Below are 14,714 nucleotides of genomic sequence, written 5' to 3' on the forward strand. Positions count from 1 at the left end.
CCTGAAAACCGCTATCCCCCACATCGCAAAGTTATAAACTAATATCTAAACCCCCTAACCTAACACCCCCTAACTTAAACCAAATTAAAATACCCTAAATTAACTAAAAATAATCCTGACTACCATAAAATTAAAAAAAACGTACCTATTAAATTAAATAAAATCATAATCTTACATTTAAAGAAAAAAACTAACATTACAAAAAATAAAAAAACATACTATTACAGAAAATAAAAAAAACTAACATTACAGAAAATATAAAATGAAATTACCAAAAAATTTTTTTTGCCATATTCTAATAACCCTTTAAAAAACAACAACCCCAAATAAAAAAAAACTAAAAATAAACACCAATAGCCATTAAAAGTGCCTTTTGTAGGGCATTGCCCTAAAGCGATCAGCGCTTTAAAAAACACTAACCCCCTAACATTACAACACTCCATTACCTAGATTAAAAAAAAACCTAACTAAAAAAAAAAATTACCCATTGCAACAAATGGGCATTTGGATGGGTATTGACCCAAAACACCTCATCATTATCCCAGAGGAACTCCATCTTCACAACTTAACAAAGAGGAAACTAATTCTCCATTTTAAACAGTCTGGACAAAACAGAATCACAGAAGATGACCAGATGCCTTGTTTAAAATGGACAGAAAACTTTATTAAATTCTATCATGAATATGATACACTAATGATAGCATGGGATGCAATATCAATATTGCTGGAACACATTAAAATTAGTGCACAAATTGATATTACAAGTCCATGGTAAAATAGAATTACCAGAGAAATGTCATTTTTAAACAATTTTGATGCTATGTTTTTTTTTTAATTAGAGATTCTTGAAAATCGTATTTTCTTTACTGAGAATTTTGTTTTTAAATAAATAGAAAAAATAGATCAATATTAAAAAAAAAATAAAAAAAATTAGATATAAATATATATTTTTTTAAATTAAAAAAAAATTTCCTCTGAGGAAAGAACTTATATTTTTAAAGTATTCCTAATGCTCCTGTGGCTTTAGCGCAGTTGCCTAAGCACACCTTCAGGTTTGCTTTTTTAGCGTGCTATGTAGAAGTCTATAGTGAAAGGGAGTTTTTCAGGTTTGCGGTATCTGACCTCCAGATAATAGCTATCCTGAGTCTTTCACTTGAAAGCTAAATTTTTACTTTCAACTTGTAATGCCAGCGCAAGCATGGGAGCGCTATTGATTTACTTTGAGAAAGTTAGCGATCAAGAGTGATAAAAATGTATTGTTCTACTTTTAATCTAGCACAAAATATTTTTGCATGGAAATAGGTTAAGTTAAAGCTGTTTATTTTGAATTTAAAACAAAAAAGTAGCCGGGCCTTCAAAAGGGATCTTAAACGCTAACTTAATTAATTAATTAATTAATTAATTAATAATTTAATTAATTAAAATGGAGCAACATTGCAATATAAACTAATTATTTATTTGCATTATTGATCCCTAGAGAGGTTGGAAGCAGCATTCTGCAATCTATCGCCTAGATTACAAGTTGTGCGGTAACAAGGGTGTGTTGCTAACTTGCAGTTTATTGTCACCGCTCACTTACCTACAGCGCTGGTATTACGGGTTTTTATAAACCCGGCGTTAACAGGCAAGAAGTGAGCATAGAGCAAAATTGCGCTCCACACTGCACTCCAATACCAGCGCTGCTTAATTGAGCGGTGAGCTGGTTATATGTGCTCGTGTACGATTTCCCCATAGACATCAACGGTTAGAGCCAGCTGAGAAAAAATCTAACACCTGCAAAAAAACAGCGTAAAACTCAGTAACGCAGTCCCATTGATTCCTATGGGGAAACAAAATTTATGTTTACACCTAACACCCTAACATGAACCCCGAGTCTAAACACCGCTAATCTTACACTTATTAACCCCTAATCTGCCACCCCCGACATTGCCGACACCTACATTATATTTATTAACCCCTAATCTGACGCCCCCAACATCGCCGCCACTATAATAAACGTATTAACCCTTAAACCGCCGTACTCCCGCATCGCAAACACTAGTTAAATATTATTAACCCCTCATCTGCCGCAACTAACATCGCCGCCACCTACCTACATTTATTAACCCCTAATCTGCCGTCCCCCAACGTCGCCGCCACTATACTAAATGTATTAACCCCTAAACCTAAGTCTAACCCTAACCCTAATACCCCCTAACTTAAATATAATAAAATAAATCTAAATACAAATTCCTATCATTACCTAAATAATTCCTATTTAAAACTAAATACTTACCTATAAAATAAACCCTAAGCTAGCTAACGTATAACTAATAGTTACATTGTAGCTAGCTTAGGGTTTATTTTTATTTTACAGGCAAGTTTGTATTTATTTTAACTAGGTAGAATAGTTACTAAATAGTTATTAACTATTTAATAACTACCTAGCTAAAATAAATACAAATTTACCTGTAAAATAAAACCTAACCTAAGTTATAATAACACCTAACACTACATTACAAATAAATAAATTCCCTACATTAAATACAATTAAATAAATTAAATTAGCTAAATTACCACAAAAAAACCCACTAAATTACAGAAAATAAAAAACAAATTACAAGATCTTTAAACTAATTACACCTAATCTAATAGCCCTATCAAAATAAAAAAAGCCCACCCAAAATAAGAAAAAAAAACTAGCCTACAATAAACTACCAAAAGCCCTTAAAACGGCCTTTGCGGGGCATTGCCACACAGAAATCAGCTTTTTTACTTGAAAAAAAAAAAATATACAAACAACCCCCCCAACAGTAAAACCCACCACCCACACAACCAACCCCCCAAATAAAAGCCTAACTAAAAAAACCTAAGCTCCCCATTGCCCTGAAAAGGGTATTTGGATGGGCATTGCCCTTAAAAGGGCATTTAGCTCTATTGCAGCCCAAAGGCCTAATCTAAAAAATAAACCCACCCAATACACCCTTACAAAATCCTAACACTAACCCCAGAAGATTCACTTACCGGCAGAAGTGTTCATCCAGATGGCATCTTCTATCTTCATCCTTCCAACGTGGAGCGGCTCCATCTACAAGACATCCGGTGCGGAGCATCCTCTTCTGTCGATGGCTAATGGCGAATAAAGGTTCCTTTAAATGACGTCATCCAAAATGGCGTCCCTTAGATTCCGATTGACTGATAGAATTCTATCAGCCAATCGGAATTAAGGTTGAAAAAATCCTATTGGCTGATGCAATCAGCCAATAGGATTGAACTTCAATCCTATTGGCTGATCCAATCAACCAATAGGATTGAGCTCACATTCTATTGGCTGAATAGAATGCAATCTCAATCCTATTGGCTGATTGCATCAGCCAATAGGATTTTTTCCACCTTAATTCCGATTGACTGATAGAATTCTATCAGCCAATCGGAATCTAAGGGACGCCATCTTGGATGACGTCATTTAAAGGAACCTTCATTCGTTGTTAGCAATCAAAAGAAGAGGATGCTCCGCGGCAGATGTCTTGAGGATGGAGCCGCTCTGCATCGGAAGGATGAAGATAGAAGATGCTGTCTGGATCAAGACTTCTGCCCATCTAGAGGACCACTTCTGACCATCTGGAGGACCACTTCTGCCGGCTTAGTTGAGGACATCTTGCCACTTGGATGAAGACTAAATACTTACCTATAAAATAAACCCTAAGTTAGCTAACGTATAACTAATAGTTATACCTAACCTAAGTTATAATAACACCTAACACTACATTACAATTAAATAAATTCCCTACATTAAATACAATTAAATAAATTAAATTAGCTAAATTACCACAAAACCCCCCCCCCACTAAATTACAGAAAATAAAAACAAATTACAAGATCTTTAAACTAATTACACCATCTTGCCGCTTGGATGAAGACTTCTTCCAGTAAATTCATCTTCGGGGGTTAGTCTTAGGATTTTTTAACGGTGTATTTGGTGAGTTTATTTTTTAGGTTAGGCCTTTGGGCTGCAATAGAGCTAAATGCATTTTTAAGGGCAATGTCCATCCAAATGCCCTTGTCAGGGCAATGGGGAGCTTAGGTTTTTTAGTTAGGCTTTTATTTGGGGGGTTGGTTGGTTGCGTGGGTGGTAGGTTTTACTGTTGAGGGGGTTGTTTGTATTTTTTTTTTCTGGTTAAAGAGCTGATTTCTTTGTGGCAATGCCCCGCAAAAGGCCCTTTTAAGGGCTATTGGTAGTTTATTGTAGGCTAGGTTTTTTTTATTTTGGGTGGGCTTTTTTTATTTTGATAGGACTATTAGACTAGGTGTAATTAGTTTAAAGATCTTGTAATTTGTTTTTTATTTTCTGTAACTTAGTGGGGGGGTTTGTGGTTATTTAGCTAATTTTATTTAATTTATTTAATTGTATTTAATGTAGGGGATTTATTTAATTGTAGTGAAGTGTTAGGTGTTATTGTAACTTAGGTTAGGTTTTATTTTACAGGTAAATTTGTATTTATTTTAGCTAGGTAGTTATTAAATAGTTAATAACTATTAAGTAACTATTCTACCTAGTTAAAATAAATACAAACTTGCCTGTAAAATAAAAAAAACTAATCTAGCTACAATGTAACTATTAGTTATATTGTAGCTAGATTAGGGTTTATTTTATAGGTAAGTATTTAGTTTTAAATAGGAATTATTTAGGTAATGATAGGAATTTGTATTTAGATTATTTTAATTATATTTAAGTTAGGGGGTGTTAGGGTTAGGGCTAGACTTAGGTTTAAAGGGTTAATAAATTTAGAATAGTGGCGGTGACGTTGGGGACAGCAGATTAGGGGTTAATAAATGTAGGTAGGTGGCGGCGATGTTGGGGGCAGCAGATTAGGGGTTAATTATATTGTATCTACCTGGTCCCAGACGATATTACACTATTAGGTGCTCTCTCTCTTTTGCTCTTAATATTTAACTAGTGTTTGCGAAGCAGGAGTGAGGCGGTTTAGGGGTTAATATGTTTATTATAGTGGCGGCGATGTCCGGAGTGGCAGATTAGCAGTTAATAAAAATTTTTTTAGTGTTTGCGATGCGGGAGGGCCTCATTTTATGGGTTAATAGGTAGTTTATGGGTTAGTGTACTTTTTAGCACTTTAGTTATGAGTTTTATGCTACAGCTTTGTAGCGTAAAACTCATAACTACTGACTTTAAAATGCGTTAGGAATCTTGACGGTAGAGGGTGTACCGCTCACTTTTTGTCCTCCCAGGACAAACTTGTAATACCGGCGCTATGAAAGTCCCATAGAAAAAGGCCTTTACGAAACTTACATAAGTTGATTTGCGGTAAGGCCAAAAAAGTGTGCGGTACACCTATACCTGCAAGACCCGTAATAGCAGCGTGCGTAAAAAAGCAGAGTTAGGACCTGTTAACGCTGCTTTTTTTACCTTAGCGCACAACTCGTAATCTAGCCGTATATTTACTGTAAAATGCACTTATTACCATGTACCTAGTACACAGTGATTACACAAATTAATTTAGAACTAGTCCTAGCTGGATGCAACTAAGGAATAAGTATATGGGCAATTTGCAGCATGTTTCAATCAAAACTATTTGTGTGTGTTTTTTTATTTTTAACGTTTAACATGATAATTATTTTAAGTTTAATGGTAAGGCCTCATTACTCATTGGTTGATAAGCAAAGCAGAATGAGAAGCAGTCTGCCAGGAACGAACAGCAGCATCAATAGCTTGTTCTAAGGCCCGGTTGCCACCTGGTAGTAGCTTCTTTCTGCCCAATTGTGCTTTTCACAGAGGAAAACTTTCCTGTAGTATATTAGTCTGATCCCGCCGACATGGTCAGTCCAGCCCCGAAATACCAGGCAATTCTCCTCTGAACAATGAACATGACAACCCCAGACGATCGTTTCGGCCTCGTTTGGGACTCGTCAGTGAGGTGCAGCCATATCCCTCTAAGCACATTGGGCAAGGAGTCCACGTCTGGTTTCCCCCATAACCCTTAGGGAGACAATCCCCATGGTCATATTTACATATGCAAAACAGAATGAGAAGCAGTCTGCCAGGAACGAACAGCAGCATCAATAGCTTGTTCTATGGCCCGGTTGCCACCTGGTAGTAGCTTCTTTCTGCCCAATTGTGCTTTTCACAGAGGAAAACTTTCCTGTAGTATATCAGTCTGATCCCGCCGACATGGTCAGTCCAGCCCCAAAATACCAGGCAATTCTCCTCTGAACAAGGAACATGACAACCCCAGACGATCGTTTCGGCCTCCTTTGGGCCTCATCAGTGAGGTGCAGCCATATCCCTCTAAGCACATTGGGCAAGGAGTCCACGTCTGGTTTCCCCCATCACCCTTAGGGAGACTATCCCCGGGTCATATTTACATATGCAAAACAGAATGAGAAGCAGTCTGCCAGGAACGAACAGCAGCATCAATAGCTTGTTCTATGGCCCGGTTGCCACCTGGTAGTAGCTTCTTTCTGCCCAATTGTGCTTTTCACAGAGGAAAACTTTCCTGTACTATATTAGTCTGATCCCACCGACATGGTCTGTCCAGCCCGGAAATACCAGGCAATTCTCCTCTGAACAAGGAACATGACAACCCCAGACAATCGTTTCGGCCTCCTTTGGGCCTCGTCAGTGAGGTGCAGCCATATTCCTCTAAGCATATTGGGCAAGGAGTCCACGTCTGGTTTCCCCCATCACCCTTAGGGAGACTATCCCCAGGGTCATATTTACATATGCAAAACAGAATGAGAAGCAGTCTGCCAGGAACGAACAGCAGCATCAATAGCTTGTTCTATGGCCCGGTTGCCACCTGGTAGTAGCTTCTTTCTGCCCAATTGTGCTTTTCACAGAGGAAAACTATCCTGTAGTATATCAGTCTGATCCCGCCGACATGGTCAGTCCAGCCCCAAAATACCAGGCAATTCTCCTCTGAACAAGGAACATGACAACCCCAGACGATCGTTTCGGCCTCCTTTGGGCCTCATCAGTGAGGTGCAGCCATATCCCTCTAAGCACATTGGACAAGGAGTCCAAGTCTGGTTTCCCCCATCACCCTTAGGGAGACTATCCCCAGGGTCATATTTACATATGCAAAACAGAATGAGAAGCAGTCTGCCAGGAACGAACAGCAGCATCAATAGCTTGTTCTATTGCCCGGTTGCCACCTGGTAGTAGCTTCTTCCTGCCCAATTGTGCTTTTCACAGAGGAAAACTTTCCTGTAGTATATCAGTCTGATCCCGCCGACATGGTCAGTCCAGCCCCGAAATACCAGGCAATTCTCCTCTGAACAAGGAACATGACAACCCAAGACGATCGTTTCGGCCTCCTTTGGGCCTCGTCAGTGAGGTGCAGCCATATCCCTCTAAGCACATTGGGCAAGGAGTCCACGTCTGGTTTCCCCCATCACCCTTAGGGAGACTATCCCCAGGGTCATATTTACATATGCAAAACAGAGGAAAACTTTCCTGTAGTATATCAGTCTGATCCCGCCGACATGGTCAGTCCAGCCCCGAAATACCAGGCAATTCTCCTCTGAACAAGGAACATGACAACCCCAGACGATCGTTTCGGCCTCCTTTGGGCCTCGTCAGTGAGGTGCAGCCATATCCCTCTAAGCACATTGGGCAAGGAGTCCACGTCTGGTTTCCCCCATCACCCTTAGGGAGACTATCCCCAGGGTCATATTTACATATGCAAAACAGAATGAGAAGCAGTCTGCCAGGAACGAACAGCAGCATCAATAGCTTGTTCTATGGCCCGGTTGCCACCTGGTAGTAGCTTCTTTCTGCCCAATTGTGCTTTTCACAGAGGAAAACTTTCCTGTAGTATATTAGTCTGATCCTGCCGACATGGTCAGTCCAGCCCGAAATACCAGGCAATGCTCCTCTGAACAAGGAACATGACAACCCCAGACGATCGTTTCGGCCTCCTTTGGGCCTCGTCATTGAGGTGCAGCCATATCCCTCTAAGCACATTGGGCAAGGAGTCTACGTCTGGTTTCCCCCATCACCCTTAGGGAGACTATCCCCAGGGTCATATTTACATATGCAAAACAGAATGAGAAGCAGTCTGCCAGGAACGAACAGCAGCATCAATAGCTTGTTCTATGGCCCGGTTGCCACCTGGTAGTAGCTTCTTTCTGCCCAATTGTGCTTTTCACAGAGGAAAACTTTCCTGTAGTATATCAGTCTGATCCCGCCGACATGGTCAGTCCAGCCCCGAAATACCAGGCAATTCTCCTCTGAACAAGGAACATGACAACCCCAGACGATCGTTTCGGCCTCCTTTGGGCCTCGTCAGTGAGGTGCAGCCATATCCCTCTAAGCATATTGGGCAAGGAGTCCACGTCTGGTTTCCCCCATCACCCTTAGGGAGACTATCCCCAGGGTCATATTTACATATGCAAAACAGAATGAGAAGCAGTCTGCCAGGAACGAACAGCAGCATCAATAGCTTGTTCTATGGCCCGGTTGCCACCTGGTAGTAGCTTCTTTCTGCCCAATTGTGCTTTTCACAGAGGAAAACTTTCCTGTAGTATATCAGTCTGATCCCGCCGACATGGTCAGTCCAGCCCCGAAATACCAGGCAATTCTTCTCTGAACAAGGAACATGACAACCCCAGACGATCGTTTCGGCCTCCTTTGGGCCTCGTCAGTGAGGTGAAGCCATATCCCTCTAACAACATTGGGCAAGGAGTCGCATCTGGTTTCCCCCATCACCCTTAGGGAGACTATCCCCAGGGTCATATTTACATATGCAAAACAGAGGAAAACTTTCCTGTAGTATATCAGTCTGATCCCGCCGACATGGTCAGTCCAGCCCCGAAATACCAGGCAATTCTCCTCTGAACAAGGAACATGACAACCCCAGAGGATCGTTTCGGCCTCCTTTGGGCCTCGTCAGTGAGGTGCAGCCATATCCCTCTAAGCACATTGGGCAAGGAGTCCACGTCTGGTTTCCCCCATCACCCTTAGGGAGACTATCCCCAGGGTCATATTTACATATGCAAAACAGAATGAGAAGCAGTCTGCCAGGAACGAACAGCAGCATCAATAGCTTGTTCTATGGCCCGGTTGCCACCTGGTAGTAGCTTCTTCCTGCCCAATTGTGCTTTTCACAGAGGAAAACTTTCCTGTAGTATATCAGTCTGATCCCGCCGACATGGTCAGTCCAGCCCCGAAATACCAGGCAATTCTCCTCTGAACAAGGAACATGACAACCCAAGACGATCGTTTCGGCCTCCTTTGGGCCTCGTCAGTGAGGTGCAGCCATATCCCTCTAAGCACATTGGGCAAGGAGTCCACGTCTGGTTTCCCCCATCACCATTAGGGAGACTATCCCCAGGGTCATATTTACATATGCAAAACAGAGGAAAACTTTCCTGTAGTATATCAGTCTGATCCCGCCGACATGGTCAGTCCAGCCCCGAAATACCAGGCAATTCTCCTCTGAACAAGGAACATGACAACCCCAGACGATCGTTTCGGCCTCCTTTGGGCCTCGTCAGTGAGGTGCAGCCATATCCCTCTAAGCACATTGGGCAAGGAGTCCACGTCTGGTTTCCCCCATCACCCTTAGGGAGACTATCCCCAGGGTCATATTTACATATGCAAAACAGAATGAGAAGCAGTCTGCCAGGAACGAACAGCAGCATCAATAGCTTGTTCTATGGCCCGGTTGCCACCTGGTAGTAGCTTCTTTCTGCCCAATTGTGCTTTTCACAGAGGAAAACTTTCCTGTAGTATATCAGTCTGATCCTGCCGACATGGTCAGTCCAGCCCGAAATACCAGGCAATGCTCCTCTGAACAAGGAACATGACAACCCCAGACGATCGTTTCTGCCTCCTTTGGGCCTCGTCATTGAGGTGCAGCCATATCCCTCTAAGCACATTGGGCAAGGAGTCTACGTCTGGTTTCCCCCATCACCCTTAGGGAGACTATCCCCAGGGTCATATTTACATATGCAAAACAGAATGAGAAGCAGTCTGCCAGGAACGAACAGCAGCATCAATAGCTTGTTCTATGGCCCGGTTGCCACCTGGTAGTAGCTTCTTTCTGCCCAATTGTGCTTTTCACAGAGGAAAACTTTCCTGTAGTATATCAGTCTGATCCCGCCGACATGGTCAGTCCAGCCCCGAAATACCAGGCAATTCTCCTCTGAACAAGGAACATGACAACCCCAGACGATCGTTTCGGCCTCCTTTGGGCCTCGTCAGTGAGGTGCAGCCATATCCCTCTAAGCATATTGGGCAAGGAGTCCACGTCTTGTTTCCCCCATCACCCTTAGGGAGACTATCCCCAGGGTCATATTTACATATGCAAAACAGAATGAGAAGCAGTCTGCCAGGAACGAACAGCAGCATCAATAGCTTGTTCAATGGCCCGGTTGCCACCTGGTAGTAGCTTCTTTCTGCCCAATTGTGCTTTTCACAGAGGAAAACTTTCCTGTAGTATATCAGTCTGATCCCGCCGACATGGTCAGTCCAGCCCCGAAATACCAGGCAATTCTTCTCTGAACAAGGAACATGACAACCCCAGACGATCGTTTCGGCCTCCTTTGGGCCTCGTCAGTGAGGTGAAGCCATATCCCTCTAACAACATTGGGCAAGGAGTCGCATCTGGTTTCCCCCATCACCCTTAGGGAGACTATCCCCAGGGTCATATTTACATATGCAAAACAGAGGAAAACTTTCCTGTAGTATATCAGTCTGATCCCGCCGACATGGTCAGTCCAGCCCCGAAATACCAGGCAATTCTCCTCTGAACAAGGAACATGACAACCCCAGAGGATCGTTTCGGCCTCCTTTGGGCCTCGTCAGTGAGGTGCAGCCATATCCCTCTAAGCACATTGTGCAAGGAGTCCACGTCTGGTTTCCCCCATCACCCTTAGGGAGACTATCCCCAGGGTCATATTTACATATGCAAAACAGAATGAGAAGCAGTCTGCCAGGAACGAACAGCAGCATCAATAGCTTGTTCTATGGCCCGGTTGCCACCTGGTAGTAGCTTCTTTCTGCCCAATTGTGCTTTTCACAGAGGAAAACTTTCCTGTAGTATATCAGTCTGATCCCGCCGACATGGTCAGTCCAGCCCGAAATACCAGGCAATGCTCCTCTGAACAAGGAACATGACAACCCCAGACGATCGTTTCGGCCTCCTTTGGGCCTCGTCAGTGAGGTGCAGCCATATCCCTCTAAGCACATTGGGCAAGGAGTCCACATCTGGTTTCCCCCATCACCCTTAGGGAGACTATCCCCAGGGTCATATTTACATATGCAAAACAGAATGAGAAGCAGTCTGCCAGGAACGAACAGCAGCATCAATAGCTTGTTCTATGGCCCGGTTGCCACCTGGTAGTAGCTTCTTTCTGCCCAATTGTGCTTTTCACAGAGGAAAACTTTCCTGTAGTATATCAGTCTGATCCCGCCGACATGGTCAGTCCAGCCCCGAAATACCAGGCAATTCTCCTCTGAACAAGGAACTTGACAACCCCAGACGATCGTTTCGGCCTCCTTTGGGCCTCGTCAGTGAGGTGCAGCCATATCCCTCTAAGCATATTGGGCAAGGAGTCCACGTCTGGTTTCCCCCATCACCCTTAGGGAGACTATCCCCAGGGTCATATTTACTTATGCAAAACAGAATGAGAAGCAGTCTGCCAGGAACGAACAGCAGCATCAATAGCTTGTTCTATGGCCCGGTTGCCACCTGATAGTAGCTTCTTTCTGCCCAATTGTGCTTTTCACAGAGGAAAACTTTCCTGTAGTATATCAGTCTGATCCCGCCGACATGGTTAGTCCAGCCCCGAAATACCAGGCAATTCTCCTCTGAACAAGGAACATGACAACCCCAGACGATCGTTTCGGCCTCCTTTGGGCCTCGTCAGTGAGGTGAAGCCATATCCCTCTAAGCACATTGGGCAAGGAGTCCACATATGGTTTCCCCCATCACCCTTAGGGAGACTATCCCCAAGGTCATATTTACATATGCAAAACAGAGGAAAACTTTCCTGTAGTATATCAGTCTGATCCCGCCGACATGGTCAGTCCAGCCCCGAAATACCAGGCAATTCTCCTCTGAACAAGGAACATGACAACCCCAGACGATCGTTTCGGCCTCCTTTGGGCCTCGTCAGTGAGGTGCAGCCATATCCCTCTAAGCACATTGGGCAAGGAGTCCACGTCTGGTTTCCCCCATCACCCTTAGGGAGACTATCCCCAGGGTCATATTTACATATGCAAAACAGAATGAGAAGCAGTCTGCCAGGAACGAACAGCAGCATCAATAGTTTGTTCTATGGCCCGGTTGCCACCTGGTAGTAGCTTCTTTCTGCCCAATTGTGCTTTTCACAGAGGAAAACTTTCCTGTAGTATATCAGTCTGATCCCGCCGACATGGTCAGTCCAGCCCGAAATACCAGGCAATGCTCCTCTGAACAAGGAACATGACAACCCCAGACGATCGTTTCGGCCTCCTTTGGGCCTCGTCAGTGAGGTGCAGCCATATCCCTCTAAGCACATTGGGCAAGGAGTCCACGTCTGGTTTCCCCCATCACCCTTAGGGAGACTATCCCCAGGGTCATATTTACATATGCAAAACAGAATGAGAAGCAGTCTGCCAGGAACGAACAGCAGCATCAATAGCTTGTTCTATGGCCCGGTTGCCACCTGGTAGTAGCTTCTTTCTGCCCAATTGTGCTTTTCACAGAGGAAAACTTTCCTGTAGTATATCAGTCTGATCCTGCCGACATGGTCAGTCCAGCCCGAAATACCAGGCAATGCTCCTCTGAACAAGGAACATGACAACCCCAGACGATCGTTTCGGCCTCCTTTGGGCCTCGTCATTGAGGTGCAGCCATATCCCTCTAAGCACATTGGGCAAGGAGTCTACGTCTGGTTTCCCCCATCACCCTTAGGGAGACTATCCCCAGGGTCATATTTACATATGCAAAACAGAATGAGAAGCAGTCTGCCAGGAACGAACAGCAGCATCAATAGCTTGTTCTATGGCCCGGTTGCCACCTGGTAGTAGCTTCTTTCTGCCCAATTGTGCTTTTCACAGAGGAAAACTTTCCTGTAGTAAATCAGTCTGATCCCGCCGACATGGTCAGTCCAGCCCCGAAATACCAGGCAATTCTCCTCTGAACAAGGAACATGACAACCCCAGACGATCGTTTCGGCCTCCTTTGGGCCTCGTCAGTGAGGTGCAGCCATATCCCTCTAAGCATATTGGGCAAGGAGTCCACGTCTGGTTTCCCCCATCACCCTTAGGGAGACTATCCCCAGGGTCATATTTACATATGCAAAACAGAATGAGAAGCAGTCTGCCAGGAACGAACAGCAGCATCAATAGCTTGTTCTATGGCCCGGTTGCCACCTGGTAGTAGCTTCTTTCTGCCCAATTGTGCTTTTCACAGAGGAAAACTTTCCTGTAGTATATCAGTCTGATCCCGCCGACATGGTCAGTCCAGCCCCGAAATACCAGGCAATTCTTCTCTGAACAAGGAATATGACAACCCCAGACGATCGTTTCGGCCTCCTTTGGGCCTCGTCAGTGAGGTGAAGCCATATCCCTCTAACAACATTGGGCAAGGAGTCGCATCTGGTTTCCCCCATCACCCTTAGGGAGACTATCCCCAGGGTCATATTTACATATGCAAAACAGAGGAAAACTTTCCTGTAGTATATCAGTCTGATCCCGCCGACATGGTCAGTCCAGCCCCGAAATACCAGGCAATTCTCCTCTGAACAAGGAACATGACAACCCCAGAGGATCGTTTCGGCCTCCTTTGGGCCTCGTCAGTGAGGTGCAGCCATATCCCTCTAAGCACATTGGGCAAGGAGTCCACGTCTGGTTTCCCCCATCACCCTTAGGGAGACTATCCCCAGGGTCATATTTACATATGCAAAACAGAATGAGAAGCAGTCTGCCAGGAACGAACAGCAGCATCAATAGCTTGTTCTATGGCCCGGTTGCCACCTGGTAGTAGCTTCTTTCTGCCCAATTGTGCTTTTCACAGAGGAAAACTTTCCTGTAGTATATCAGTCTGATCCCGCCGACATGGTCAGTCCAGCCCGAAATACCAGGCAATGCTCCTCTGAACAAGGAACATGACAACCCCAGACGATCGTTTCGGCCTCCTTTGGGCCTCGTCAGTGAGGTGCAGCCATATCCCTCTAAGCACATTGGGCAAGGAGTCCACATCTGGTTTTCCCCCATCACCCTTAGGGAGACTATCCCCAGGGTCATATTTACATATGCAAAACAGAATGAGAAGCAGTCTGCCAGGAACGAACAGCAGCATCAATAGCTTGTTCTATGGCCCGGTTGCCACCTGGTAGTAGCTTCTTTCTGCCCAATTGTGCTTTTCACAGAGGAAAACTTTCCTGTAGTATATCAGTCTGATCCCGCCGACATGGTCAGTCCAGCCCCGAAATACCAGGCAATTCTCCTCTGAACAAGGAACTTGACAACCCCAGACGATCGTTTCGGCCTCCTTTGGGCCTCGTCAGTGAGGTGCAGCCATATCCCTCTAAGCATATTGGGCAAGGAGTCCACGTCTGGTTTCCCCCATCACCCTTAGGGAGACTATCCCCAGGGTCATATTTACTTATGCAAAACAGAATGAGAAGCAGTCTGCCAGGAACGAACAGCAGCATCAATAGCTTGTTCTATGGCCCGGTTGCCACCTGATAGTAGCTTCTTTCTGCCCAATTGTGCTTTTCACAGAGGA

This window comes from Bombina bombina, chromosome 1 (assembly GCF_027579735.1).
Source record: "Bombina bombina isolate aBomBom1 chromosome 1, aBomBom1.pri, whole genome shotgun sequence".
Lineage (NCBI taxonomy): Eukaryota > Metazoa > Chordata > Amphibia > Anura > Bombinatoridae > Bombina > Bombina bombina.